General features: G+C 38.1%; 1 long non-coding RNA gene across 1 annotated transcript; it reads right to left on the bottom strand.

Moving 5' to 3' along the window:
* Nucleotides 1–721: 721 nt before the first annotated feature.
* On the bottom strand, nucleotides 722–4,094 carry LOC113991141. The gene is made up of 3 exons (XR_003541845.2): nucleotides 3,993–4,094; nucleotides 3,722–3,888; nucleotides 722–823 (listed from the first exon to the last, which is right to left on the bottom strand). It is a non-coding gene; the product is annotated as an uncharacterized LOC113991141 (long non-coding RNA).
* Between the last annotated feature and the right edge of the window lie 2,135 nt (nucleotides 4,095–6,229).

Genomic DNA, 6,229 nt, shown 5'->3' with positions numbered 1-6,229 from the left:
CCCACCCAACTTGGTGTCATCTCTGAACTTACTGAGGATGCAGTCGATCCCCTCATCCAGATCATCCAAAAAGATATTAAACAGAACCGGCCCCAGTACTGAGCCCTGGGGAATCCCACTGATCGGCTGTCAACTGGGTGTAGCATCATTCAACAGCACTCTCTGGTCCAGTTATTAACCCAGTGAGGAGGGCACCTGTCCAAACAATGGGCTGCCAGCTTCTCTTAAGAGTGTGTGAAACTTTACTAGGTCCTGATTGTGGGTTGGTTATACTCTGTGTATCCCACACTGATGTCCCCCTACCTGAAGTATCCAAAAAAGGACAGCTATAGTGGCTATTGTGAGCTCTTCCTAACCAGTCATCAGGTTTATTTTTTTCAGAGGAGCGTGAATAAGAAACCAGACCTTTGCCCAAGGTGAAGTCAGGACACAGATGAGCACCCAAGGAAGAGGAGGTCACATCCTTTACCTTGCAGTATAGACATAACCAGCATGAAGCAGATTTGGCATTTAAATAGATAATACTTACATTTTTGGTGGTTTTGCCATCCTTCTACCTAATTTAACAAAAAAGATTGTAAAACTATGGGGCTTCTACTGTTTAAAAAATATATAATATTAAGTTTTTGATTTCAGGATTTAGAAACTTTTCACCTGGCAATTATGTAGCTGTGATGGGTGAAAGGAGAGCAAGCAAAGAAGATAGAGTGAAATACAGAGATTAAAAGAGATGATTAAGACATTTTTTATTTCAAGTTTGATTCAATAGCCCTGGGGAATCTCATGCTTCTTTAATGAGTGCTGCTGCTTAGCCATCTTACTCCTGCATAATGAGAAACATAGGCAGTTCAAAGTTAAGTGCATCAAAGACAGGTTGCATTTAAAGCCATTTTCCCCTCAGCTTCCCTAGTCTCTGTCCATGGCCTTTTTTTCTTCTGTCATCTAGTATTCCTGAGCATGAGCCGTGGGAAAGGCTTGAAATGAACAATCACATTATGCAAGGAACTATTTCTTGGCCAACTTTTTCAAACAAATGTGGTTCCCTGCTCTTAATGTCTCTGTCCACATTTAACATCTCTCATTCATTAGTTTTTGCTTCCTGCTCTACTGCATGTTTGTTTCCCTTCAGTAACAGCTGGCAACTTTTATTTCTGGTAGCCAAGAAGCACCAGAATCTATGTGGTATAGGTCTTCCAAACCTATGATTCCCCATCCCCTTCTGGCTCTATTTTGTGCATAGCAGAACTGTGCTTTTGTGTAATCTACAGTCAGGACATACTCCAAATACTTTATATGGACATGTGATTGGTCATTCATTTACAGACTTTCTCTCAGCTCCCTAATTAATATGAGTTGTATACCTATCTGAAAGTCCACAGACACATGCACAAAAGCATATAAATATATGAAGAATTACAACTCTGAAAATACTTTCAGAGAAGAAAAGCTTACCTTTACAGTCATCATCATCATCCTGCAGACAAATAAACCCAAGATAGAAATCCAAGAAATATCTGACTAGAAAGCATGTATGAACTCTTCCCTAACAGTAATTTGGATAGTTAATTTGACAACAACAGATTTTAATCCATATGGTTTTGTATATTGTTTTTAAGTCAACTACTGTTTTTTTTCCCAGAAGCTAAGGGGAATCAAGTGCTAGAGTTACATACAAAATTCTGATTCATCTAAAGGCATTAATTAACCTTAGGCTATCCAGACATATATTGGCCAACAGGTGTATTGGTAATTTCATTAGTTGGGAGTTTGTCTACTTGAGGGAGAACAGCTCCACCTTTCTTTAACAATTCCTGTAAGTGATGTTTTCAGTATACAGTAATTCTGGCAATGACATTTTTTAGCTGAAAATGCTGATCTTCTAGCTTCTATTAAAATCATTCTCAGAAGTGCTGCCTTAAAAAGGTACGACTTCTGGGAATAACCGCTTAATTGCAAGATTTAAAAGAATAGCATAAAAAGAACTTGAAATACAGAAAAGGTTAGCTCTCAGGAAGTTTTTAATTGCCTAAAATGTTACCTGCCTAGTCTTAATATGTATAATATCATGAGTAATCAAAGTATGATTATGTTTATATTGATTTGAAATATTTTTTATTTTCATCACTTGTTAATGTACTGTAAGCTTTTTTAATCTGTTGTCTAAAATGTCATCTTAAAACATTTTTACTATGTGTGCTCTTTCTGTATTAAGATAATTTCATGCATTAAGAAAAAGTGGTGTATTGCAGTCTGTCTTTTGTTTACACAGATCTTGCAGTGACAACATACTACTGTGACACTCATGTTTAATGATGTTTCTAAAATATGTCAGACTCTTCAGAATATCTCTACCTGTTTGCCATTCACACTAGTTCAGCTGAAATCTCTCCCAATGAGATTTTTGATGTAGATCCATTTTCTGTGATGCAAGAGGTCTTGCCCACAGTCAGTGAAAAACTCCAGAAAGCAAAGGCAGCTATCACTGCTATGAAGACCTAATAATCTACAAATCTTTAGCCTGTGCCAAAAGCTCATGCTGTAGAAAAGTTAATCAAATCCAGAGAAATCCACCAGTATATAATACAGAACTTGTCACTATGCTGCACTCTTGTAATCATACTGTATGACATTGTACTCATACTGGAGCTAGCTGGATTGAGCCTTCTACGTTTCACATGAAAGCCAAATATCAATTCTATTCTCAGTAAACCTTTCTACTTAATTCACTCCCTGTCTTTCTTTTTTTTAAATTTTTCTTCTACTTTTTTTTATTACTCCCCAGAATGTAGAGATTTGAACCTGAGGATTTGTATTGGGTTTGTGTGGCAAGGTTTTGATAGTGTTGGGGGCTATAGCAGTGGCTGTCATAAGAAGCTGCTAGAAGCTTCCCCATGTCCAGCAGAGCCAATGCCAGATGGCTGCAGGACGGATCCACCACATGTGAGGGCCAAGCCAGTCAGTGATCATGGTAACATCTTTGTGATAACACATTTAAGAAGGAGGGGAAAAAAGTGTTATGACATAAAAGTAATTGTTGCCAGAAAAGAGAGAAGTGAGAGTATGTGAGAGAAAAAACCCTGCAGACCCCAAGGTCAGTGAAGAAGGAGGGGAAGGACATACTCTAGACACCAAAGCTGAAATTCCCCTGCAGCCCACGGTGAAGACCATGGTGAAGCAGGCTTCCCCTCTGTAGCCCATGAAGGTCCACAGTGGAGCAGAGATCCTCCTGCAGCCTGTAGAGGACCCCATGCTGAAAAAGGTGGATGACTGGAAGATGTCTGTGAACCTGTGGGAAGCCCATGCTGGAACAGGCTCCTGGCAGGACCTGCAGACCCATGGAGAGAGGAGCCCACACTGGACAGCTTTGCTGGCAGGACTTGTGACCCATGAGGGACCCTGAAGGACTGCACCCTATGGAAAGGGACCCACGTTGGAGCAGTTCATCAAGAACTACAGCCCATGGGAAGGACTCATACTGGAGAAGTTCACAGAGGACTGTCTCCTGTGGGAGACACTGAAGCACTCCTCTCCCTGAGAAGGAAGCAGCGTCGGAAACAACATGAGTGGACTGACCATAACCCCTATTCCCTGTCTTGCTGCACCATTGCAGGGGGAAGGAGGTGGAGAACCGAGAATCGACTTAAGACTGAAAGGGAGGGAGGGGTGAGGAGAAGGTGGTCCTTATTTCAACCCACTAGCCTTTCCTTATATTTTCTCTCACCTGTCCAGTCGAGGAGGGAGTAATAGAGTGGCTTTGGTGGACACGTGACCTTCAGCTGGGGTCAAACCAGCACAGCAAGAAAGTGGATGAAATCTCTCTAAAACCTGAGAGAGCCTCTGGATCACAGTTCCTCATTTGTATGGGAGATTATAACCACCTGCCAGAGACTGGAAAGGAAAATGTGGTGAAATACAGACTTTCAAGATCTTTGGACAGTTTGTGACATAACTTTTTCATTCAGACACTGGATGGGACAGCAAGAGTGACATACAGCTGAACCTCCTCTTCACTAACAAGTCAAAACTGATTTGTGATGTAATAATCAGTGGAAGCCTTAGATGTTGTGACTTGTGAAATAGTGGAGGGATTGGGCTTGTTTAGCCCAAGAGAGAGCTGCAGGGGGATGTAACAACAGCCCACAGTGCCTCTGGGGAGGTCATAAAAGGGACAGTGAGGCACACAGACAGACAGACAGACGGTGATGTGTGTCACAAGTGGGAGTGGAAGGCTTAGACAAAGTTATTAAAAAAGCCCTGCTGTTGAGTCACAAGGTGCAGAAAGGATCTCCTTGCTTTCTAAACTCCTAAAGGTGCGGCTGGATCCAGTTTTAGCCTAAGATTTTGTCAACGGTTTAAATTTAAGGAATTATAGAGTTGTGATTGAACCACTTTTGTCCTGCAGGTTTTAATGATGACAAATCACATATAATTTATACAAAATGAATTATTTATTATTACAAATGATCAGACAAAACAACTTAATCCAAATTCTTTACTACACAATATAAACACTAAAATTTCTAGTAGTATAGTATAAGATAGGATAGTGCACTATCTTAAAGCAATTATTGAAGCAGTTATATTAAAGCTAGCAAAAACAAATAATTATTAATTAACGATGAATGTAACTCATCCATACCAATGCTCATGGGGAGATCTCTTTTCCTGACACCCAAAGGAGTATCCTTGGGGAGCATCCCCAGACCAAGGGAGGAATCTCCACACACACTCCCCAAGAAGGGTTGTGTTAGAAGAACCTTACTGTATGAGAGTGGACTGGCCTTTTATAATATAAAATGATTGACTACGAGTCAAACATTTCCAGGCCAGCTAGAATCTTATCTGTCAAATCCTACTTCAAAAAGTAGGATATATGTTTGAAGTTTGGTGAACCAGAATGGTTTTATCATAATTCAACACCAAAACAGCACCCTAGTGCCACCAGTAGCTCACCACAGGTAGCTTGCATTGTAGATTGAAGAAAATTGTTTGCTACTCAGTATCTTATTACAAAATTACTTTTATAATTTTTCTTTATGCACCTTTTATAATATGTAACATATAAAAGTATTTCTTTCCCTTGAAAGATGAATGTTTACTTCTAGAAAGTTAACTTGTTGAGTTCTATTTCAAAGTGTAATTCCAGTCATCAGCATAAATAATATTAAATATAATTAAATAAGATTTTTGTAAATTTACTGAAATCTCATAGATTTTGCAGTGGTATTCATTTTGCCATGTTTAGATATTGACATTAACCGCTACTGAAAAGACGAGAATATTACTGCATGATTTCCTTCGCTCACTAGAATTTCAAAGGAGCTTTAGACATCTAAACTAAGGTAAAATGAACCACACTTTTACTGTTTGTCAAGCAAGTAGTCTGCCTGAAACTGTAGTCTTAAACCATCATTCAACATGTTCTGTTATTGAACTTATATCTATTCCTAACATGCTCATACAATATTTAGATGTATAAATTAATACTGTAATTTAATGTAGACAATATGTAACCTATACCAAAATACATATTGACATTTAATGCATCACTATTTATAAAGAATATTAAATTTGTTTATTAACCTCATAAATTAACTCTTACTGGAAATCTAACTCAAAATAAGATATAAACCAGCAGTGTTTCTATGCTGACCAAATCTGATAGAATATTCAATGAATCAGGATACTTTAGAGGAAAAAATAATCACTTCTACTACTTTTTGTGTCACAATTATTGAACCAATTCAAATCTAGTATACCTTCCAGTTGAAGTCTAGTGTGTCTTTTACATTAAAAGGCATCAAGTTGAGTGCACAATTTTATATCTTTGGTACATTTTAAAATTTAGTTTTTAGGTAAAGATTAATTTTTTATTTTATATATATTGTATACCTATGTTTATTTATACAGAGACACACTTATATGTTATATATAAATATAAGCAGAAAATGGAATGCAATAAAATGCCGATATATATCCCATTATGGCTTTTGTACACAATCAGTTGGTCGCCAATATGCACACCTGGATCTAGGAATGCTAAAGCAGTCCTATGCCTGCAGATATAAGTGTAGTCTTACTCAGCTATTATACAGGAATTCGTTATTTTTCAGTTAGAAAACTTGTATTGCACATAGACAAAATCTGTGCCACTAGCTCAAGCTAGACAAATGCTTACGGGATTTACTTGATTCTAATTTTCAGATAGAACTGAATGAATTGATTTGGA

This window comes from Pipra filicauda, unplaced genomic scaffold (genome assembly GCF_003945595.2).
Source record: "Pipra filicauda isolate LSUMZ 115617 unplaced genomic scaffold, ASM394559v2 scaffold166_size2123106_pilon, whole genome shotgun sequence".
Taxonomy (NCBI): domain Eukaryota; kingdom Metazoa; phylum Chordata; class Aves; order Passeriformes; family Pipridae; genus Pipra; species Pipra filicauda.
Note: the sequence above shows the minus strand (reverse complement) of the source record. Positions and strands in the feature narration are given on the sequence as shown.